Source organism: Callospermophilus lateralis, chromosome 18 (assembly GCF_048772815.1).
Source record: "Callospermophilus lateralis isolate mCalLat2 chromosome 18, mCalLat2.hap1, whole genome shotgun sequence".
Lineage (NCBI taxonomy): Eukaryota > Metazoa > Chordata > Mammalia > Rodentia > Sciuridae > Callospermophilus > Callospermophilus lateralis.
In genome coordinates, this window is record NC_135322.1 from 31,968,064 (window position 1) to 31,994,690 (window position 26,627).

At 33.1% G+C, this 26,627-nt stretch overlaps 1 protein-coding gene across 1 annotated transcript in view; it reads right to left on the reverse strand.

The window, feature by feature from the left end:
• Window positions 1-26,627, reverse strand: part of Itfg1 (integrin alpha FG-GAP repeat containing 1) — a 264,556-nt gene that overhangs the window by 31,720 nt on the left and 206,209 nt on the right. The window lies entirely within an intron of this gene.

Consider the following 26,627-nt stretch of genomic DNA (forward strand, 5'->3'; position numbering starts at 1 on the left):
AGTGTTTAGTTTTATGTTAATTTTGCTACAACTTAGGCTGTGTTTAATGTTTGATATAGGTGTATGTGCCAGAGCCTTCAAATTTTTTAGTGTCCTTGTTTTTGTCCCTCCTTTTATCTAGGGCTTCATTATGAGCTCCTCATAGAGGCGGCCTGGCAGCTCTTTCAGCTGTAATCCATTGCTGTCACATTAAGCATTGTTGATATGGTGGTATAGCAATAAGGTGGTAGGGATAGAAAGCATTCTATAATCTTATGATTAAAGCAGTCTTTTAGAAGGTTTGTATTCCTGGTTAGTGAGTTTCATAAGTGTTTCTTAGTATTTCTGTAACCTCCACACCTACCTACCTGAGACTGCTGACTAGAAGGCTGGAGGCAGGTAAATTTATACCCCTGTAAAATCTTTTTCCTTGGAGAGTAGGCTTTTGTTATGCTCTGGGCATATTTCAAAATGGTAACTGTCCCATGTGAAGGGGAAACATGAGGGAATCTTTTTTGGATTTCCACAATGAGAAGCACGTAGAGGGGCAAAACTCATGAAAGTGTGGGGGCCACTCTTAATAAATATATGACAAAATAAATTTCTCTGTTTTTACTACAGCACATTTGCTCCATTGATTTTGTATGTCAAAATAGGGGAAGTCAATATATCATAAGTTCAATAGTATAATTTCTTCTAATAGAGCTTTTACAGAGATTACATTTTGGTAGATAGTATAATCAGATGGTTGTTGACTGAACTTTAAGAAAACATGAAATATTGGGTCTATCCCAATGAAATCATAAAGAAAACAGTAAAATTATTCAGCCATCAACCACAAAACTTTTAAATTGTCTTTACTTGAAATAGTTATAGGATGAGTAAATTGAGTTTAAATTTATAAGTGTATTGGATTGCCTCACCAAATTACTTGAAAGTTTCATATTTATCACATGAAAAGTTTAAATAATATTTCAAATGTATGGGGGGCATTGCTAATTGTTCATTTGTACATTTCTACACAGTATATTCTACATTTCTACATAGTGAAACTCAAACACTAAAATATATAATAACTATTCTATAATGCTTTCTTTCCAAAAATGATATAAAGAAATAATAATGAGTTGGGCATGGTGGCACATGCCTGTAATCCCAACCACTCGGAAGGCTGAGGTAGGAGGATTGTGAGTTCAAAGCAGCCTCAGCAATGGCGAGGTGCTAAGCAACTCAGTGAGACCCTATCTCTAAAAATACAAAATAAGGCTGGGGATGTGGCTCAGTGGTTGAGTATGCCTGAGTTTAATCCCCAGCGCCACCCCCCCCCCCCCCGCAAAGAAATAATAATGAAAGTAATAATGACAATGATTAATATGTTTATTTACCACCGTACATATTTAAATGTCATTATACTTAACATAAAAAGTTAATTTAAGGGCAAATGGAGAAACTGAATTAGTTATTATAGGTCATTCAAATCAATTGTTCTACATATCTATAAAACTTTGTAAAAGGGAAAAGGAAAAAATAGAATACGTATACTTCAAACATTGGGTATATTTTTAGTTAAAAAATCCTTATATAAGAGTTCTAAAGATGTGGTCACTGGATTTCCTAACTACCCTTCAGAAGTTGTTATAAAGGCAAATTCTAATCTCTCACACCAGACCTACTAACTTGAAACTTCAGTGTGGGTCCCAGAAATATGTATTTAGCATGTAAAGTCTGAGAGTCATTATTCTAATTTAAAAAATTTAATATGGTATTAAAGAGAGAACAGCTATAATATATAACAATTTACTAAATTCCCAGTTCATTTTCTTTATAATATTTTAAAAGCCAACAAGATAGTAACGATGAATGTCAACAATTTTAAAAATGTTTTTTTTGAACCACTACAATAGAGAGAATATTTGTTTTCTATAGATTAAACCACAGCTAGCTATACTGAATATTTGACAGTGAAACTCAAACAGAATATACTTTCTAAAATTATTAAAACTTGAGAAGGAAGAGAATATTGTTGTACTTAGTATGAATTTTTCATTTTATATATTAACTTAAAACTAGAAGTATTCTAACTGAATTCATCTTTGTATCAGAAGATTCTTACCAATTTATTTATGTAACTTAATATGAATTAAGTGCTAAACAGTATGGTAGAGTGAAGTGAGGATCCATGAATTACTACCTCAGTGAAGCTCTAAGTCAGTAAATAAATGAATAAAGTTCCCTAAACTTAGTTTAAACTGAGTGCTCAGTATATGTTATTTATAATTATTCATATTATCATCTATTCTGATAATGGTCTAAAATTATACAAATGTCAATAGAAACTACACAACAGGGATATTGCACAAGACTACGAATGTAGAGTTAGTAATTAAAAATATGCACAGAAACAATGAAGTTCAAAGTGATCCTGTAATGTTTATAGCTTGGTGATGGTGGCATTTTTTTTCAGGATGCATTGTTGGATTTTAACAATTTTATATTGATGTGCCTTAAAGAGATTTTGTTTGATCTTAAAAAAATATGATTTTTTTTGAGAAACAACTAGTTACTGTAAATAGGGTAACAGTATATTTTTATGCCTGATACACGCCTAACATCAAAATAGTACATATTTTATCGTAGGTGTTTTTCATGTAGACACTTCACTTTTGCATTTTAATTGGTAAAATGATTACTCCTAAGAATTTACTATACCATTCTTTTCTCATTTAATTAGGGGTCAATCATAAAAATAAATGGGTAGAAATATGGAAATGAAAATCTTTGTTTTTCATCTTAGATAAATAGCTGAACAATGATACTATGCTTATATTAATCTATATTACCTGTCAAAATAATTACATAGGAATAGCTATGTTAAAATATAAATTACTCACATTTTTAATTACTGTTCATAATAAAATGAATCGAACACAGTGCTAACCTCACCCCACCATCCAATCAGTGGATTTCAGAATGAATTGTGAGTACTATACAACCTGAGTACATTTTTGGCTGCATGATACATCATTCATGTATATTACAGTGATCACTTTTTCACACAAATGAGTGACTACATAAATTTTTTGGTAGAACCGCATAAATTAAGTTTTACTACATAGGGGATTTATTTTTATTTTGTATTTTTTTATATGGAAGAATGTTATAGAAATCAAAGCCGCTATGTTATGAAGATAAGGTTTTAAAGATTTTTTAAAAATATATTTTGAATTTTTTAAAAAATTATTTTAATTAGGTATATATGACAGCAGAATGCATTTTGATACATTGTACACAATTGTAGCACAACTTTACATTTCAATGTAGCATCACACCATATATGCATGCTGATTCATGATGGGGAGGGGAGAGGCATGGGGAAAATGAAGGAACTCTGAATGGGTAAAGGAGAAGGAGTGTAGGGGGAGGGTGAATGGGGCAGGAAAGATAGTAGAATGAGATATTTTTGAATATTGATTCAATTGAATCATCCTAAAATTGTGGAATAGTGTTTTAGTAATGCAAGACACACAAGTTTGAAGCTGTCCCCATCCCCAATACATACACACACGTGTACACACAGTCTGCCAGTTTTTTGTTTGAGAAGCCTCAACTGTGATAACAGGGACTGGGAAGGTCAAACTGTGAAGCATAAAACTTACAGGCAAAATTTTTCCCCATCAATTTTTCTTCAGAATCAAAATCACTGAGGCTGAACTTCCATTTCTGGAAACATGCTATATAGTAGATGTACTTTTCCCTATTCCTCCTGCTTAAGTATAACTAAAACCCCTGGAGAATAGATGGAGAGAAAGCAGACCAGCAAATGATCTTGGGACTTAAGGAATGAAATGGTGGTGAGTTCTCTGGGTTTCCCTTTGGCATTGTATATCTTACAATTTGATCTACAGAAGCCAGCAACTTCAGAAATGCCCATAGATGTATATAACAAAATCCTGTTATCTTTAGCAAAAAGACCAGGAAAAGAGCAGCTTAGCAAGACAGAAAATTTTTAGGCAACAACTCATCTACTAAAACCAAATAGCACAGAAAATACTATGACATCACCTCTGCTGATGCTAGCAAATGCAGTAAATGCCAAATAGGGAGCTGTGACTTTCACCTTCATAACCATTTATGATCCTCCCCTTCTACTGTGGTGGTAGTGGAGACCACATGGGTGCCTTGCCTGCCACTCCTATCTGGAAGTAATGAGGAGAAATAATAAAAGGAAATGTTACAAAAAGAAATCTTGAAACATGAGGAAAGAAGGCTATAAGCAACAATGTATGTAAATACAATAGGCTTTCTAACTCTTGAATTTTCCCAGTTATGTTTAATTGAAGTAATTATATGTTTGGTTGAAGTAAAAACTAACTGATGTACAGTTACTATAACTGATGTACAAACTATAATTGATGTGTGTACAGGAAGCATATGACAATTATATTTTATATATGTATGGTTAAAGGATATTACCAAGGTTAAGATTTTCATATCAAATTGGTAAACTGATGATGCCAGTACTCTGTCAAACCTGGAACAATCACTATAAAATCTTAGCAAAGAAATACTAAAACACTAACGATAGTTCAAAATGGTAAGTTGTAAGATGGGGAAGAAAATAAAATAAAAAGAAAAAACGGCAAAAACTAAAAAGGTAGACTATGCCATAATTTTTCAACTTATGCTTATTACATTAAGCTTATTACATTAAGCATAAGTGATCCAAATGGCAGAGCAAATTAAAAAATATTACTCAGCTATAAGCTATTCACAAGAAAATTACTTCAAATATAATGATATAAGCAGAGTAAAAATAAAAGGATGGAACTTGCAGTCTGGTTCCACATATAAGGGATCAGGAAGTTACCAATCTGTTAAAACAATAAGTAAAAATCTGAGCAAACTAAAAAACCAATAATTCTTAGATCTGTGCTAAAGTAAGGACATGGGGCAAACTGTTGCTCTTCAAATTGTAGAGACAGAAAGGGGCACAGACTGTCATAATTTATCAGAGCAGATACCCTTGTTCTAAAACTGCCATTGGAACCAGTGCTGGTGTAGGAAGACAGGAAATATCATTGATGAATTTCTGGATGCCCACAAAAATATGCCCCCACCCTTGATCTGTGCCTGTTAAAGAATAAAGCTAAAGAAACTGCCAAGATCACACTGCTGAATTCATCCAGAATTAAAGCTTAGATGTGTCTCCTTAGGATCCACCCTCAAATAAAACAACTTTGTTAAATTCAAAAAGGTAGCTTTAAGGGGCTGGGGTTGTGGCTCTGTGGTACAGTGCTTGCCTAGCATGCGTGAGGCACTGGGTTCAATTCTCAGCACCACATACAAATAAATAAAGGTCCATCAACAACTAAAATATATTAAAAAAAAGGTAACTGTTATAATGGATGCATAAGAAACATGAAAAAGGGCTGGGGTTGTAGCTCAGTGGTAGAACACTTGCCTAGCACGTGTGAGGCACTGGGTTTGATCCTCAGTACTACATAAAAATGAATAAATGAAACAAAGGTACTGTATCCATCTACAACTAAAAACAAAACAAAAACAAACACCATGAAAAAACAAGGAAACATGATACACCCCTAGAGATAACCATAAAGAAAAGGAAATTTACCAAATGCCTAAAAAAACAATTCTAAACAGTCGTCTCAAGGAAGCTCAGAGAGATACAAGAGAATATAGAGAAACACCTAAATGAAATCTGGAAAACAATTCATTATATGAAGAAGAAATTCAACAGAGACAATTACCAGAAAAAAAAAAAACAGCAAAAATTGATAGCCAGCCATATGATTATATCAAGCAGAATGAAAGAATTCTGAACTTTAAGACAGGTCTTTTGAATTGATCCAGTTAGAGAAATAAAATAAAAAAGAATGAATAAGAATAAAGGAAGACTGTTGAATCTATGGGACACCGTTAAATGAACAAATAATCCCATTAAGAGAATAAAGAAGGACACAGAAAAAGGCACAGGAAGCCTATTTAATGAAATTGTAGTTGAAAATTTCCCAAGTCTAGGGAAATTTCCTAGAAATTTCCATGAAGATCAAAGAACTTCAGTTAGACTCAAAGAGGCAAATTATAATCAAGGTAATAAAAGTAAAGGACACTTCTAAAAGCAGCAAGAAGCCAGGCATGGTAGTGCATGCCTGTAATCCCAGCAACTCAGGAGGCTGAGGCAGGTTGAGATGAGACCCTGTCTTAAAAAAAAAAAAAAAAAAAAAAAAAAAAAAAAAAAAGCCTGGTCCTTACCCACCAAAAAGGTGCAGTACAATAAATATGTCAAGTTTCTAACAAGTGAATTTCGATTAGAAAAAAGATTATTTTTTCAGCAGAAACCTTGCAGGACAGGAGAGAATGGGAACTTATTAACATTCAGAGTGCTGAAAAGAAAAATACTGCCTGCCAAGAATATTATGCCCACTAAAGTTATCCTTTAGAAATTGAGAAGAAATAAAGTCTTTTGCAGACAAGTAAAAATGGATAAAGGAGTCATACACCTAGAAGCAAAATGATAATTACCACCATGAAAACATGTGAAAGTATAAATCTCTGTGATAGAGTAGCCACACAAAGAAGGAAGAGGAATGAATAAATCTTTGTGATCTGGTGATTCCTATCATGATAAAGATTCAGGGTAACAGCAGAGAAGAGGAACAAAAGTGTACAAAACAAGAAACAGGAGCAGGTTTTTAATCTATCAATAATACCCTTGAATGATGTAAATGGATTGAATTCCTCAATTAAAAGACAGAAGCCAGGTATGCTGGCACAAGGATCGCTTGAACCCAGTAGAGGCTGGCCTTGGCAGGAAAAACAAACAAAAAGCTACAAACTAGCTGAGTGCATTAAAAATAACAAAACAAAACCAAATAAAAATGAAAAACCAATACCTAACATACCTCCCCTGTAGTCACACAGACCAAAAGTGAAGGTGTAAACATACTTTATATACAGAGATATGAAAAACTGTTCTACATGTGTAATAAGAATTGTGATGCATTCTGCTGTCATGTATTTAAAAAACTAGAACCAATAAAAAAAGTGAAGAGATGGAAAAACATTATTTCTCACAAATTGAAGCCAGAAATGAGTAGAAGTAGCTATACTCATGCAAAATAAAACAGATGGTTGGTCATTATATCACAATAGAACATATAAACATATAACTTTAGCAAAAGTACATAAAACAATTGTAAATATATATCCACCCAACACCAAACCACTAAAATATGTAACATAAATATTAACAGATCTAAAGGAAGAGAGATTCTAATACAGTATTAGAGAATCTGACAGCCCAGTTTAAATCAACAGTTCATACAGAAGAAAATAAACATCAGAGTTAAACTATATTATGGACATTGATATTTACAGAACATTTCATCCAATAGGTGTAGAATATACATTCTTTTCATCACCACATGGAATATTCTCCAGGATAGACTGTTTATTAGGTCATAAAATAAGTCTCAAAAAAAATCAAAATAATATGAGCACAATGGAATGAAATTAGAAACGAACAAGAGGAATTGTGGAAATAGCACAAGTACATGGAAATTAAATGCTGCAGAATGATCAATGAATAAATGAAAAAAAAACATTTCTAAAATGAAAATGGAAGCACAAAATGATATAAATAATAAAAATAAACCTATTTGATATAGCAAAATCAGGATTAAGAGGGAAGTTTATAGTAATAAACATATCATGAAGTAGAAATATTTCAAGTCATTAACCTGACAATGTATCTTGACGAACTAAGACTAAAAAAATTAACAAAGAGCAGAGAAACAAAGTTGTTTTTATTTTTGAAAAGATAAAGAAAATCAGCAAATGTTTTAAGACTGACTGGCTAGATAAAGACACAAATAAATAAAGTTAGAGATTCAGAAGGATTCATTACATCTGATGCCACAGTAATACAAAAGATCATTTGGAACAACAAGAAATGAATAAGTTCCTGTACACATACAACTTGTCCAAGATTAAACTATAAAGAAATAGAAAACTAAATGAGCAATGCTGAGCAATGAGATTGAATTGGTAATTAAAAAAAAAAAAAAAAAAAAAAACTTCCAACAAAGAAAAGCCCAGAACTCGATGGCTTCATTTGCTAAATTCTAACCTTTTTGTTTTTTTAGTTGTCAAAGAACCCTTACTATTAATTAATTCACATGTAGTGCTGAGAATTGAACCCAGTGCCTTATAATGCTAGGCAAGTGTTCTACCATTGAGCCACAATCCCAGCCTTCTACTAAACTTTTTTTTTTTTTTTTTGGTACTGGGGATAGTACTCAGGGGCACTTGACCACAGAGCTACATCCTCAGCCCTGTTTTGTATTTAATTTAGAGATAGGGTCACACTGAATTGCTTAGTGCCTTACTATTGCTGAGGCTGGTTTTGAACTCACTATCCTCCTGCCTTGGCCTCCTGAACTGCTTGGGATTACAGGTGTGCACCACTGCACCCAACTCTACTAAACTTTTAAAGAAGTAACACCAACTCTTCTTCTCACACCATTCCAAAAATTGGAAAGGTAGGAAATTCTTCCTTATTCTATGAGACCAGCATTTCTTTGATATGAAAACCAGAGAAAGATACAACAAAAAATAGGAAATAACATACCAGTATATTCTGTGGAAAATACATGTAAAAATTCTTAACAAAGTACTACCAAACTGAATCTAACAGCACAACAAAAACATTATACACCATGACCAAGTGGGACTTATCCTAGGGATATAAAGACGATGCAACATACACAAATCAATAACTGTGATATATTAAATATTTTTAATGAATAATTAAATATTTTGACATAATAAAGGACAACTCAAATGATTATCTCAGTAAAACACAGAAAAAGCATTTGATAAAAATCATGTCCCGGGCTGGGGATATGGCTCAAGCGGTAGCGCGCTCGCCTGGCATGCATGCAGCCCGGGTTCGATCCTCAGCACCACATACAAACAAAGATGTTGTGTCCACCAAAAAACTAAAAAATAAATATTAAAAATTCTTTCTCTCTCTCCCCCTCTCTTTCTTTAAAAAAAAAATCATGTCCCTTCATGATAAAAATACTCAACAAATTAGGTAATAAAAGAAATATACAATACAATTAAGTCCTCCTTATATGACAAACCAAACCCACAACTAATATATTGAACAGGAAATAGTCACAATTGTTAACTTTTAGATCTAGAACAATTCAAGGATACCCAATTTCATCACTTTTACTCAACACAGTACTGAAAGTTTTATCCAGAGCAATAATGGAAGAAAAAGGCATTTGAATTGGAAATGAGAAAGTCATATTATCCCTTTTTGCAGACATGATTTTATATATAAAAAAAAGAACCTGGGATAGATATGTAACTCAGTTATAGAACACGTGTCTAGCATGTATAAGGCTCCAGCACTGCAAAACCAAATCAAAAAGAAAACAAGACAAAATCCCATCTAAACACTGTAGAACTGAGAAATGAATTCAGTAAAATTGCAGGATACAAGATCAATATATAAAAACCAGTCCTGGTTTTTATATATTGAACAATGAACTAGCTGAGGAAGAAATCAAGAAAACAATTCCATTTACAACAGCTACTAAATCAAAACAAACAAACCAAATCAAATCAAACAAACAAAGGCTAGGAATAATTGTTTTTTTAAATACTTTTATTTTATTTACTTTTATGTGGTGCTGAGGATTGAGCCCAGTGCCTCACGCATGCTAGGCAAGCGCTCTAACACTGAGCCATGACCCCAGCTCCAAGCTCGGAATAAATTTATCTAAGTAGCTAAAAGAACTCCACCATAAAAACTAAAATGTCTGATTAAAAACATTAAAGAGGACACGCAAAAAAGGAAAGGTAGATCATATTCATACACTGGAGAAATAATATTGTTAAAATGACCATAATACACAAAGCAATACACAGATGAATAATGAAATAAATTCCCTATGAAAATACCAATGAGAGTTTTTATAGAAATACAAAAACTCCTATTAAAGTTTCTATGGAACCATAAAAGATTCTGAAAAGTCAAAGCAATCCTGAGCAAAAATAACAAAGCTGGAGGCATTATAATACCTGACTTCAAAACATATTATAGGACTGGGGTTGTAGCTAAGCGGTAGAGTGCTTGCTTAGCATGTGTGAAGCACTGGGTTCGATCCTCAGCACAACATAAAAAGTAATTGTGTCCATCTATAACTAAAAATATATATATTTTAAAAAAACATTGCAAAGCTATAGCAACCAAATAGCATGAGACTGGCATAACAACCAGCACAAAGACCAATGAAATAGAATAGAGAACTCAGAAATTAATCCATTGCACACCTAGAGTCAACTGATTTCTGATAGAGGCACCAAAAACTGGAGAAAAGACATCCAGTTTTCTCTGCACCTTTTATTGAAGAGGCTATCTATATGTAAATGAATGGAGCTAGATTCCTGCTATTGTTTGGAAGTATCACCAAAAGGCCTATGTGTTAAAGGCTTGGTCCTTAGCCTATAGTGCTACTGGGAGGAGGTAGAACTTTTAAGGAGGGGAACCTAGTGGACCACTAAGCCACATCACCAGCCCTTTTTATTATTTCTTATTTTTTTCTTTTTAGTTGTATATGGATACAATACGTTTTTTACTCACTCATTTTTTATGTGGTACTGAGAATCAAACCCAGTGCCTCATACATAATAGGCAAGCGCTCTAGCCACAAACCCAGCCCTCATTTTTTGAGACAGGATTTTGCTAAGTTGTTTAGGGTCTTGCTAAGTTGCTGAGGCTGACTTGAGATCCTCCCACCTGAGCCTCCTAAGCCCTTAGGATTACAGGTGTGTGTCATGTCCGGCAGGGTCTCTAGTCTTAACTACCTATTATTACAAATAATCTGATCTAAGAAAGATTTTAAAGTATAGATAAGGTTTCTGAGTAAGTCCTCCTGATTTCAAGTTTTGGCTTTTCTAATCTAATTGTGTTATACCAGGCAAGTTATTTAACCTCTTCAAAGTATAGTTATCTCATTTATAAAACAAATAATTATGACATTTTATATATTAAAAGCATACATGACATTTGGTACTTAGTCATTTCTTCAATAAATACACCAATCATTCAATAAATGTTTATTATGTGAATGCATTAATCTGTGTCAGGCATAATTCTTGGCAGAATAAGTACATACTGTTGAACAAGCCAGGTATTGCTCTCAAGTCATTTAAGTTTTGTGGAAGGGGGATGGGAGGGTTAGGATAAAGAAAATAAGAAAACAATCTTACTGATAACTGCTATCATCCCTGGGGCCTGGCACAGTCTGAATCTCTATTATCTTACATGAATCTCTATTATCTTACAACACCTATTTCTACTCTCATGCTCACTCTGCATCTGTTATATAGGCCTCCTTAATGCCATGATTTCACTAAGAACATTCCCATCTAAGAGCCATTTTACTTTTGGTTCCCCCTCCCTGGGACAACCCATCCTTCTGATATCTCAATGGTTCACTTCCTTAATATCTTTTTTTCAAATGTCACCTCACCAAGCACTTCTCTGATCACCTTTTAATAAAAAACCACTTCCCACCTTCACTATTCCCAAGTACTTACCACTTATATTTTTATAAGTGCATGTGAGAAGGATCTTTGCTTTGTTCTCTTCTATAACCCCAGCATGTAGAGTAACACTAGCATAATACTGAATAGATATTTGTTGAATAAATAATACAAATAAAAACAGGTTGATGTGATATAGAGTGGTTCAAGGCCTACTTTTAGTTAGTCAGAGAAGGCCTCTTTAGGAAGAAAACATGTGAGATCAGTTTGTGAATGATGGGAATACAGGTAAAAATATGGGAAGCATTTTAGGCCTAAGATGGTAGCATGTACTTACAGGTTGAAGCAGTGATGGAAGGAAATCAACAGGGTAGGGAATATGTTAGGAAGGTAGGATCAACTAGATTTTTTCATGAACTAATGTGGAGGTTGTGAAGGTAGGAGGTAATCAAGAAGGAATCTGAGATACTGAATGTTTTCAGCAGAAAGAAATGATGTTTAAATAGATAAATATGATTACCCTAAGTTGAATGTAAGTATGGACAATTTTTACGTGTTAATTATAAAAAAAATCCAAGGAAGAACTTTGAAAACATTATGCAAAATGAAAAAAGCTTGCCACAAAGGGATATTTTAATGGTATGATCCCATTTATATGCAGTTTTCCGAATAGGTGGATTCATAGACAAAGATGGTGGTTGCTAGGGGCTGAAGGGAAAGGGTAATGAGGCATGAATACTAATGGGTATAGGGTTTTATTTTAAGGTTGATGAAAATGTTCTGAAATTAGGAAGTGTCATGTCTGCAAAACTTTATACATAAACCAAAAACCACTGAACTGTACATGTTAAATGGTGAATTTTGTGGTATGTGAATTATATCTGAAAAGAATCATGGGATTTTGGGCTGGAGTAATAGATACTAGGTAGCTATCTCTTACAAGAAAGGTGGTTAATCACATGTTCTTTAGATCCAACTGGAGAGATCAAGTTTTTGGAAAATGAATACACACTATGGTCCTGATTGATTAAACTGATTGTGGTACACTCATGATATGATTGGAATCAGTGTTGAATCTCTGTATTTGTTCCTAGGATGAAGTCTCTCACTGAAGATCTCTTCAAAAGGCTGGAAACTAATAACTTTATTAGAATATTAAACTAATAATATAGCATAGAAAACACGGATGAATAAAAATAATCCCTTCTTTCTCCTCTAAATTGATTATGCAGAATATGAAGTGCCCCCTTCCCCATTTTTTATACCTTTATTTTATTTATTTATTCATCTTTATGTGGTACTGAGGATCAAACCCAGGGCCTCACACATGCTAAGCAAGCGCTCTACTGCTGAGCCACAACCCCAGCACCCCCTTTTTTTCTTAATCCTTATTCAGAAACATATCGTCTAGTGCAGGAAGAATCTGAGTAATAATTGTCTTTAGACTAGTTCTTAAAGGTGATTTATACTCTCAGGAGACATCTAAAAATATCTGAAGACATTTTTGGTTGTCAAAACTGGAGAGTGCTATTGGACTATAGTGGTTAGAGGCCAGGAAGGCTGCTAAGAATCCAACAGTAAATAAAATAACCCACAACAAAAATTTAGCCCAAGTCAATAATGCTGACTTGAAAAATTCTTATATAGGTTATAAGTCCCAACAATAAAACTTTATAAATTCACGAATATTCAGTTGATTCTAATTTTCTGTGGATATTTGCTTATTTACTTTTTTGCACTGCTAGGGATTAAACCCAAGGCCTCGAGCATGTTAGGCAAGCACGCTACCACTGAGTTACTTTCCCATCCCTTTTTGTGGATATTTGGATTTCCTTCTATCTACTTATCTCAATGGTAATACTATTTGCTAGGTATTTTATGGCAATGCAAACAGAAAGCTGAATTAGGCAAAGATCAGCAAGATGAGGAACTTACGTTTCAACGGGGAAGACAAGAAAGGCATATCCATGTGGTCTGGGACTCCTTTTCTCTTATTTTTTGATGGTTTAACAAGGAGCTGGGTCATCCCTTTGAATAGCTTAATGACTAAGGCATAGTTGCAGATACGTTTTAAATAAGGAAACACCATATTCATCCATAGTGGCTGTACAGTTATTTTTCTTCATCCTTGTGTTATTTTCTTTCTTTTTTTAAAAAAATAGATTGTAGTCATTCTGTTGGGTAGAATCTTTTTGCATTTTCCTAATGACTGATGATGTTGAGCATCTTTTCATGTGTTTACTGGCCATTTGAATATCTTCCCTAGAGAAATGTCTATTCAAGATTTATGCCCATTACAACATTTTATTGTTGAGTACCCCATATATTTTAAGATTCTTCTTGAGGCAACACTTTTATCTAAAGTGGCTTTTCTTTGTTTATTTTTGAATACTCAAAACTAATAGTAGCCTTTCAAAATAATTACTCCTTCATAGGGTGGACTATGAAAAGGAGAACATTACAGGATAACATTAAAGAATACTGATTAGGCTGGGCTAGGTGGTACATGTTTATAATCCCAGCTACATGGGGGAAGCTGAGGCAGGAGGATTACAAGTTCAAGGCCAGTATCAGCAAATTAGTGAGACCCTGTGTCAAAAATTAAGGACTAAAGATGTAATTCAGTGGTAGAGTACCCCTGGGTTAAATCCCAGGAACACCAAAAAAAAAAAAAAAAAAAAAAAAAAAAAAAAGTGATTTGTGTATGTGGGTGAAGGAATGGCAGATATTTTAAGGGAAAGTTTTAAAGTTTTACCTATAAAATTTTTGTTCCTGAAATTTAGTTGTGTAATATAAAATTGAGGCCTGAGTTTGCCAATGTTGTGGAACAATTCTGTTTTTATGGTAAGATGTTTTATCAGACCACCACTGTCTCCATTTCTAAACTATTTGAGTGTATTAAATAATATCTTCCTAGGTAAAAGAGATAATTTGCATCTTAATAATGACCACCTACCCCATCTCATCTATTATTCAGAAGTCACTAAAAAATGATGAAATATTTATTGATTACAGAATAAGTGCTTCTATTATCTAGTTTGACATAAAAGAATGTCAATAACCTTATATTTGCCTGAGAGCACTATTTGGTTTCTAGTAGTCTGTAAGTTAGTACTGCATTTTCTAACTTGTGAATATAAATAAACTGTTATTTTTGTTTATTCAGTCAAACCACCAATACTACATATTATTGAAAAGTTTTAAAAAGTAGATCTGTGTGTATGGAAAAGGCTTACATACTAAAGTAAGGCAGTTACAATGATACATTATTTTATCTATAAATATGACCAGGTTCTTTGATTAAAATGACTGAGTTTAATTACAGTTGAAGAGTTGAAAATGTAACTTTTCTGGTCTTGAATGTTATAAATATCAGAAAGTTAAAATCTGTTTTCTTCTTCAGAATGTGTTAGATTTTCTATCTTTAATAAACCATTGCAAGAGCAGAATATCAGGATAATAATTTGGACTTACTATACTGGGGAATTTTTTCTTTTTCCTTATCCATCAATAGATTTCCTGACAGAAGTCTCACAGCTAATACTATTAAATAAGAACATCATGTGAAGTACTTAGCATTGTACTAACTGGTACAAAGTAATATCTAATGAATTTTAGCCATTATTATTACTTAGAAGTAGCTACTAAGTCCTAGGTTATGAAAGAAATCTCTCAGGAATAAACATCAAGCTTTTTGCAAGATGACACCTACAAATAATGATGTAGTTTTAAAATGTATAATTTTTGTTGTTAGATAGTCCTGAATTTAAAAGATATTCTACAGCTGAAAAACCTGAGGTTCTGAAAGCTTAAGATCAGTAATTTGAGCTTTCAGAGCCTCAGTTTCCTCAGAGTAGAATGGTGATAATAGGAGCTACCATGCAGAGATACTGTAGAATTCAATGAAATAATATTCAGGATCTGAAATAGCTCCTAGCACATGTAGGTGCTTTACAATTACAAATCTGTTGGTTTGCATTTAATTTTTATGAACAATTTCCATTACTCTATATTAGACTAAGTAATCTTACAACCAGAAGTGAACTATAACTATGATATGTTTTAGTTAAGCACTCTTCAAGTTTTCTGCCTTAAGTTTTTTTTTCTTAAGTTTTATTTTTAAAATATGAAAGCCTTTGAACTAATTTTAAGCAAGCATTTGTTTAACAAATACTTGGATGTCCTAGAATGGGTAAAACACATAGAACCAGTTCTCAAAGAGTCTCCAGGCCAACTTAGATAAGAGACACAAGAGACAGTTCTATTGATATTTGGTAGGAAGAATTTATTTCTAGTTTGGAGAGTGAGGTTAATAAAGGATTGATGGGACAGTGCTACTTTTCTAATTTGTAGAAGTGCTGAAGTTATGAGATAGGGGAAGAGGGAGAGAGTGAAAATGGCATGGAACGTGGAGGTGGAAAAGCGAGATATACTGGAAGTCAAGCTGGATATGTATGGAGTTTATAAAGGGAATAGAAATAGATAAGGGTGATGAGTAATTAAATGGAAGATATAGCAGAAGAAAGAATATAAGAGATTAAAGACAACTCTGTCATAACAGTACATTCTGACAACAATAAAATAACTTCTTCATGACATACCTCATCTTCTGCCCCTCAGTACTGGGAATTGAACCCATGGCCTTGTGTATGCTAGGCAAATAATTTACCACTGAGTTCCATCCCCAACTCCGTTTATTTTATTTTGAGAGAGGGTCTTACTGTCTTCCCCAGGCTGACTTTGAACTTTGTGATCCTCCTGCCTCAGAATCCCAAGAACTTGACAGGCACACACCACCATACCTTGTGCCATATTATATTTAAGTTGCCAAAAGTACAGAAGAAAGAAAGAATATAAAAAGCTGCAAGAGAGAAACACCAAGTCACATTTAGAGGGAAATCCATCAGAATAACAGCAGGGTAGGAGGGCATGGAATGATGTATTTCAAGTCAATTTTATTCTTCAGATTTGAATGAAGGTCTTCCAAGATAAGCATAAACTCCAGGAATTCATAACCACTAGAAAACCATTACAGAAGATACTTAAGGGAACCTGTCACTCAGAAGAGGAGGAAAGATTAGCACAATCATATGATCATGGGAAAGAACAAATTGCATTAGAAGAGTAGACAAGCAAAAAAAATAGTAAAGACTCAAATATTATCAATATAGTGACCAATCAAAATCTCAAGATCAATAGGACAGGATGAAATGAATGCAAAATACTCAAAACAAGCCAAAAAATCTGTAAAATGACAAGAACAATTATATACCTTTTAGTAATAACCTTGAATATAAATGGTCTTAATTCTCCAATTAAAATACAGATTAAAACAAGACCAACAATATGCTATCTTCAAAAACATATCTCACCTGCAAACATATACAGACTAAAAGAATGGAAAATGATATTCCAAGTAAATGAAACCCCAAAGCAAGCAAGAGTAGCTATATTTCTATCCAACAAAATAGCCAAATTAGAAGAGACAAAGAAAGTGTATCATGAAAAAGATATAATGATTATAAATACTTATGCACTGAAAGGCTGGGGCACTGAATTTTATAAAATAATACTAGCCATGAAAAGGGACCGGCCCCGATACAATACAATAATAGTGGGTGACTTCGATACCCTGTTTTCACATATCATCCAGGCAAAAATTCAAACGGACTTAACAGTCATCTACAGACTATTTCATCCAATAGCTACAGAATGCATATTCTGTTCATCAGCACATGGATCTTTTCCCAAATTAGATTATATATCATAAAATAAGTTTTAAGGAATTCAATTAAACTGAAGTAATCTCTTGCACATTTTTTTCCAAAAATTTTGTATTTGTTTTAATTAGATATACATGACAGAATGCAGTTATATACTTTGATATATCATACATAGATGGGATATAATTTCTCAGTTCTGAGTATACTGTAGAATCACATTGGTCATACAGTCACATACATACATAAAGTAATAATGTCTGTTTCATTCTATTATCTTTCTTATCCCCACATCCCCTGTCTTCCCCTCCTTACACTTCCTTCTACCTAAGGTAATTTTTTTTTGCATTACAATTTTTAATACACATATACACCACAACTTTTTTTTTTATCTCTGTATATAAAGTATGTTGACACTCAATTCAAGTCTTCATGCATGTACTGTGTATCATCATGTACTATGTCCATCACATTCCACCATCCTTGCTAATCCCCTGACCCCTCCTTTTACCTCCCACCCCTCTTCCCTATCTAGAATTCATGTCCTCCCATGCTGTCCCTCCCAACCCCACTATGAGTCAACCTCCTTATATCAGAGAAAACATTCGGTATTTGTTGTTTTGGGATTGGCTGACTTCACTTAGCATTATCTTCTCCAACTCCATCCATTTACCTGCAAATGCCATGGTTTTGTTCTTTTTTTAATGCTGAGTAAAATTCCATTGTGTATATATGCCACATTTTTTTTATCCATTCATCCACTGAAGGACATCTAGGTTGGCTCCACAGTTTAGCTATTGTGAATTGTGCTGCTATAAACATCAATGTGGCTGTGTCCCTGTAGTATGCTGTTTTTAAGTCCTTTGGGTATAGTCTGAGGAGAGGAATAGCTGGGTAAATGGTAGTTCCATACCCAGTTTTCCAAGGAATCTCTGTACTGCTTTCCAAATTGGCTGCACCAATTTGCAGTCTCTTTTGCATCTTATTAAACCAGAATGGACTCAAACTAGAAATCCATAGCAAGAGAAATTAGAGAAATTATACAAACACATGGAGATTGAACAACATACTATTGAATGTACAGTAGGTCACTGAAGCAAGTAGGGGGAAAATAAAATTTCTGTATAATCAAATAAAAATATAAACACAACATATCAGAAATTAGGGATGAAAATAGAAACATTTAAATACTTTGAAGACCCATATATGAACTGGAAAATCTAGAAATAGACAAACTTCGGTGCACATGATAATCTCAGAAATTGAATGAGGATTAAAAAAACATTTAAATATGTTAGTAACGAAATGAGACTGAAGCAGTAATTTGGTCTCCCAACAAAAAGTATAGATGGATTTACCGCTGAATTTTATCAGAGTTTTTAAAGAAACACAACAATCCTTCCCCAAACCATTTCATAAAATAAAGGGAAGAAATTGTTCCAAACTAATTTTATGAAGCCAAAGTTATCCTGCTTTTAAAAGAAACAAAGAAAATTATATACCTAATGAACATAGGTGTAAAAATACTTTTAATGTTTCTATTTGTATCTATAATTTTATTTATTTGGATCTTCTTTCTTCTGGTTAGTTTAGCTAAAGGTTTGTCAATTTTGCTAATCTTTTCAAAGAAACCAACTGTTTCACTGATCCTCTGTATTGTTCTTTTAGTTTTTTTTTCATTTATTTCTGTTAATGAATTTGGATATAGAAATTCTAAACAATATATTTACAAATCAAATTTAACACAACCTTAAAAAGATCATATAACCATGATCAAGTTGTTTTCATTCCAGGTATATAAGGATGGCTCAACATATACCAAACTAATAACTGTAATATAGCACATAAATTGAATCAAGGATAATAATCATGCAGTTATCTCAATAGATGCAGAAAAGGCCTCATAAAATTCAGCATCCCTTCATGGTAAAAGCCCTGAATAAATTAGAGGATCATACCTCAACATAATCAAGTTTACATATATTAAAAACACATAACCAACATCATAGTAAATGAGGAAAAATGAAAGCATTTCTTCTAAGATAAGGAATAAGGCAAGAGTGTCCACATTTCATCATTCTTACTCAATATAATACTAGAAATTATAGCCAGAGCAAATTGTGCAAGAAAAAGAAAGAAAAGAGATACAAATAAGAAAGGAACAAGTTTTTTTTTTTTTTTTGGATGATATGAATCTACTTAGAAAACCCTAATAACTTCACCAAAGACTCTCAGAGCTGATAAACTCAGCAAAATAAAAGGACACAAAATCAACGTATAAAAACCAGGGACTTTTCTATATACAATACTTGCTGAGAAAGAATTCAGGACAGCAATCCCATTTATAACAGTCTACAAAACAAAAAATAGCAATAACAAAACACCCTAGGAATGAACTGACCAAGGAGGTGAAAAACCGCTATAATGAAAATTTACAGAATACTGAAGGTACAATTTGAAGAAGACAGTATAGAAGATGGAATGACCGCCCATGTTCGTGGGTAGGCAGAATTAATATTGTTAAAATGGCCATACTACCCAAAGTGATCTCCAGATTTATTGCAATTCCCATCAAAACGCCAATGACATTCCCAGGAAACAAAAATACAAAAATTCATATGGAAGAAAAAAAAAACCCAAATAGCTGAGCAAAAAGCAATACTAGAATTAATTATGTCAAAATGGCCATTCTACCAAAACTATTACACAGATTTAATGCAATTTCTATTAAAATCCCAAAGACATTCTTCATAGAAATAGAAAAGGCAATCATGAAATTCATTTGGAAAAATAAGAGACCCAGAATAGCCAAAGCAATCCTTAGCAAGAAAAGTGAAGCAGGAGGCAACATAATAGGCATAGTACGGGCACCAAAATAGACACTAGATCAATGGTACAAAATAGAAGACACATAGACAAATCCACATAAAGTTATCTCATACTAGACAAAGGCACCAAAAACATACATTGGAGAAAAGATATCCTTTTCAACAAATGGTTCTGGGAAAACTGGAAACCCATATGTAAAGCAGAATAAAATTAAACTCCTTTTTCTCACCCTGCACAAAACTGAACTCAAAGTAGATCAAAGGATTAGGCGCTAGAACAGAGACCCTGTGCCTAATAGAAGAAAAAGTAGGCCCACATCTCCACCATGTCAGCTTAGGAACTGACTTCCTAAACAAGACCCCTATAGCACAAGAAATAAAATCAAGAATCAATAAATGGCATGGAATCAAACTAAAAAGCTTCTTCACAGCAAAAGAAACAATAATGTGAACAGAGTAGCCTACAGAATGGGAGAAAATCTTTACCACATGCATCTCAGATACAGAATTACTCTGCAGGATATATAAAGAACTCAAAAAAACTTAACGCCAGAAAAAAAATAACCCAATCAATAATTGAGTTCAGGAACAGAAAAGACACTTCACAGAAGAAAAAATACAATTGGTCAACAAATATATGAAAAAAATGTTCAACATCTCTAGCAATTAGAGAAATACAAATCAAAACTAAATTGAGAATGGCAATTGTCAAGAATACAAAAAACAATAAATGTTGCTGAGGATGTGGGGAAAAAGGATACACTCATACATTGCATATATCATAATTCTATCAGAGCAAACTGGCGTAATCACTAGGGAAAGCAGTATGGCGATTCCTCAGAAAACTTTCAATGGAACCATCATATGACCAAATTATCCCACTTCTTGGTTTATACCCAAAGGACTTAAAATCAACAAACTACAGTGATGCAGTCACAATAATGTTTATAGCGGCTCAATTCATAAAGTAGCTAAGCCATGGAACCAACCTAGGTGCCCTTCAACAAATGAATGGATAAAGAAACTGTGGTTTATATATACAATAGAATATTAATCAGCCTTAAAGAAGAATGAAATCATGGCATTTACCAGTAAATGGATAAAGCTGGAGAATATCATACTAAGCAAAATACCCTATTCCCAAGGAACCAAAGGCCGAATGTTTTCTCTGATAATGTGGATGCTAATTCATAATAAGGGGAGGGGTTAGTAACAAATAGAGGTATTTTAGATTAGACAAAGGGGAGTGAAGGGAGGGGGTATGGAGGTGGGAAGGATAGTGGAATGAATCAAACATTATTACCCTATGTGCATATATGACTATGTGACCAGTGTAATTCTATAACATGTACAACCAGAAAAATGAGAAGCTATACTCCATTTATGTATGATATGTCAAGATGTATTCTACTGTCATGTGTAACTAATTACAATAAATTTTTAAAAAGCAATACTGGAGAGATCATTATTTATTTCAAAATATAATATAGGGTCACAGTAACAAAAACAGAATGGTATTAACATAAGAATAGACATATAGTCTGATAGTACAGAATGGAGGATTCAGAAATAAACCCACGACACCCACAGCCAACAGACTGTTGACAAAGGTACAAAAAGCTGGCCCAGTGATGTCAAATGTAGCTGGGAAAATTGGCTATCACTGTGTAGAGATTGAAGGTAGGCCTCTATCTTCTATCCTGTATAAAAATCAACTCAAAATGGATCAAAGTCCTAAAACTTTGAAACTACTAGATGAAAACATAGGGGAAACAGTCCAGGCTACTGGTACAGGCACCTGAATAGAACTCCAGTAGTTCAGGAACAAAAACAATTGAGAAGTGGGATTGCATAAAATTAAAAAGCTTCTGTACAACAATCAACAGAGTGAATTGAGAACCTGTAGAATGGGAGAAAAATCTGCCGACTATTCATCTGACTGAGGATTAATGGCCAGAACTTATAAAAATCTCTGCACATTTAACAAAAATGGACAATTAATCTAATAAAAATTGGCAAATGATTTGAACATATACTTCTTTTGAAGAAGTATAAATGGTCAATGAGTATATGAAAAAATGCTTAATATCTTTAGCTAACAGGGAAATGCAAATCAAAACTTCACTGATATTGTATGTTACCCCAGTTGGAATAGCTTAAAAAACAAAACAAAACAAAATAATAAATGGTGGCTAGAGTGTGGAGGAAAAGGAACCTTATACACTATTCGTGGAAATGTAAATTGGTACAAAACAAAACAAAACAAAATAATAAATGGTGGCTAGAGTGTGGAGGAAAAGGAACCTTATACACTATTCGTGGAAATGTAAATTGGTACATCCACTATGGAAAATACTATGAAGGTTGCTAAAAAACTAAAAACAGAACTACCATATGATCCAGTTATTCTACTCCTGAGTATAATATCCAAAGGAAATGATGCCAACATTCAAAAGAGATATCCACATATCTATGTTTATTTCAACAGTATTCATAATAGCTAAGAAAAGGAATCAGCTCAGATCAAGTTAATAGATAAATGTATAACAAGGACTTAGAATCTCTACCTTTATTTTGTATTCATCTTCAGGTCCCTCCTTAGCTCTGCACTTATGTGCATGTTAATTATTTAAAGAGTTCATCTAAAAACTGGTGATACAATGTTTATTAGCCCTAAATTTACTAACCTATCTCATCCTACTCAAGACTGAGGCAAAATTTGTAGCATCCTGTTTCAGATCCCTGGGGTGGCATGTAGAAATTTTTAGTCCTACTCCTTCCAGGAACATCAGAATGAAGGGTACATTACCCTATGATAGGACTATCTCCTAAGCAGGAACAATCATTTCTCAGGAACTGAAATGCTCCTTTCCAGGATCACAGATCTGATAAATATCCTGAGATACCACCCCAAGCCAGATCTGAAATGTTCATCAACTAGTCCACAAAGACTACTTAATTATGCATACCTCTCACGCCTGCCCAATTCTTGCTCCATTTAAACTGACAGGGCTGAAATGCTGCATCTCACCTTGCCTTCCCATGGTCATAATGATTAAAGTTCTGTTCCTACTTTTATCATTACTTTTTCTTTTGGTTTTTGTGATTAGTGGCTGGACCTGGTTATTTGGGATCCCTAGAGGTAGGCATCTGGCCTAGGACTCTGATAAAAAGTAGATAAAGAAAATATAGTCTGTACATAGACATGAATTACTATTCAAAATAATTTCATTCGGAGAAAAATTGATGGAATTGGAGAAAGTTATGTTAAGTGAAATAGGTGAGATACAGACAAATATCAGGTTTACTCTCATGTGTAGAATCAAAAGCAAAGCAACACAACACAAAACAAAACAAAACACTATCTCAAGGAAGGATATATATATATATATATATATATATATATATATATATATATATATATAAATGTCAGAGTGAAAACCATTAATTTGTACAATTAGTTTATGTTAATAATTATAATCAAAACAAGTATCAAAGTTTTAGGTACTGAAAAATGTAATGAATAATTATTGATTAAAGTGTAGAAATCAGAATGGTTATAATTAAAATTAAATAAAGACAATATCCATGTGTTACAACCAATAATTTTCCTTAATAATCTGTTTATCAGCCATATTCATTTTATCATATTTTAAACCAAATTTTTCTTTGCTTTTCAGACATGATGAGTCTGCAATACATTTTAATTGCTCTAAAATATGAGGTATGTGTGATACTCCAGTGTATAATAAGAAATATATTGGGCTGGGGATATAGCACAGTGGTAGAGGGTTTGTCTTCCATGCTTGAGCCCCTGAATTCTATTCCTTAGAGTATAATAATAAAAAGAAAAATAAATGAATATTTTATTTTGCAGGTACATGACTCCTTGGAATCTCTGCAATGGTATCTTTTTTGTATGGTAATAATATGGCTAGGAGCTCCTGGAGAATCTCAGGATAGGGGCTGGTTGCAAGGGTAACTGTCCATGTAAGAATAGGTTAGAAACTTTCAGCCCCTACTTCCTTTCTAGGAAAAGGAGAGGGCTGAAGGTTGAGTTGATCACCTGTGGCTAATGATTTAATCAATTATGCCTACCTAGGAAGCTTCCATAAAACCCAAGAGGAAAAGGTTGGAAAGTTTCCAGACTGGTGAACATATCGATGTTTTGGTAAAGTGGCACACCCCAAGCTCTTGTCCTATGTATTTGTTCTTCTGGCTATCTGTATCGTTTATAAGAAACCAGTAAATGTAGATGTTTTTTTCAGTTCTTTGAGCCATTTTAGGAACTGATTGAACCTAAGGATACAGCCATGGGAAATACCAATTTAAAGAAGTACTGGATACCTGGACAGCACTGCATCTGATGTCTAAAGTATAGGGCATTCTTGTGATAGTGACAGAAATGAGTAGAATTATAAGACACTTGATACTGGAGAATCAGTTGGTGTGGAAAAAAACACACATACCTGGTTACAGATGTATTCTTTGTTGAGTGAGTGTGAAGAAGAGAAAAAACAGTTGTCTTTTTTTCTTTTAATCATAGTATGTGACTGCTTAATACTACTTTTAGAATAGACGAACCAAGAGAACACAGACGGTAGGGGTTACTTGGGTTTCTTTCCTCAGCTATGTTAACAAATAATTAACTCAAAAGAAAAAGAAAGTAATTTAAGAGGGAGAGAAAAATTCTTGGTCTCATAATATTATTATTCATAAATGACTAATAACCCATTGGCCCATCAAATTTTGCCAATATGATCCAACCTACTAAGTTCTTGGCAAAATATTAGTTAGGGAATTTAGGTCCCTGTTGCAGATTTTTGGCTAACTTATAAGAGCAGTGCACAAAGTCCTACATTCAAACCTAGAGTTGTTTAGCTTCTAAAATGTTCATAATAAATGTAGTTTTATGTTTTATTTTTCCCATAGGAACTTTGATTTATTTGCAAAATTAATGAGTCTTCTGTAATGTAACTCTCAAACAACATTTGGCCTTTCAGGCTTTGCTAGAAAGTAAAAACCACAGAATACTGTATAAGAATGATAAGATCTACGTATAAGCAAAAAGAAAATTAGGCCAGGCCTATGCTGAGTAATATTATGTATGTTATTATCTCTCTCTGGTTTTCAAACTTTTTAAACTATAGTCTACAATAAAAACCACATTTTATGTCATCACCAAGTATGAACAGACATACACATTCCTAAAATTAAAAAATATTGTAAAATAATACTAACTTTTCTGTGATATACTTTCATATTTCCTAGGGTTCTCTTTTATTTTGTTAAATAAAAACTTCTATTAGCCACTAAATTAATTTCATGATTCACTAATGGGTAGTGACCCTCAGTTGCTCTATGAAAAAGCCAGGAGTACAGTTTCTAAAATACATAAATGTAGTCATCCCTATATCCCTAAAGAGAATTATCCACTGATAAGGCAGGATGGAATGTGGGGAGGGTTATAGCTTCACCACATAATATAAACATGTTTAAAATTAAAATTTGGGGCAGGGTTTCATGATTATATTCCCTAAATCAATTAAATTCTCACTTTCCAGTTTAGAAAATATATTTATGCCTGAAACACAGCATATGCTTGTAATATTTTAAAAAACTTTTCATAATATTAAAATGTAACATATGCTCAGTATAGTAAAATAAAATGTAATCACCCGGTTGGTGCATTTTTTAAAATATAGATGGATTTAAATTGTTAGTTTGAACATAGAAGTTTCACTGATAATTCACTGGGGAGCTAAGTTTTTGGTTTTAGGTATGTTGGGTTTGCCTGAATTTACTAAGTTTGTGAAATGAAATGAATAGCTTCATTTTATTTTTCTGTATTCTGGAACATTTTACATAGTAGTGAAATAGAAGATAAAACTAGCTGATCCTAGAGCCTTTATTTTGTACAAAGTATAGTATGTACATAAATTAAAAATAATTTGTTCAAGTCATCTTATATCCTTAATTATTTTCATTTTTTGACAGACAGTGGTATATTAAAGTATTTGACTATAACTGACAATCTTTCCTGGAATTTTTAAAGTAGTTTTTGTTTTATGAATGTTTCTATGCTGAAACTGCAATTATGAGTTTTAACTGTGTATAATTAGCTAAAAAGTACACTCATGGTCATATTATGAGCTTTTTTTTTTTTTTTTTTTAAATCCAAAAAAAGTAGGAACATAGCAGGTCTGCTTATATTTCTTCATGGGTAAGACTTGGAGACACTAAGAAGTGTATTAATGTATTAGGATCCCTTTTCTTATTTAGATAATATAAATGATTACCATGTATTTATTGTAATTTGGATCTAATCTTATGTCAAATGTACTTTCTTTGCTTAGTCTTATTTCCTTTTTTGACTTAATTGTATTTCCCTTTATTATTTATCTGAATGTATAACTAGATTTTTTCTTCATACTCACAACTCAAAAAAACCTCTCAATATTTTCCAGCTTCTATTTCACATATTAAAATCTAGGATTAATTTAGATTATAGTATTAA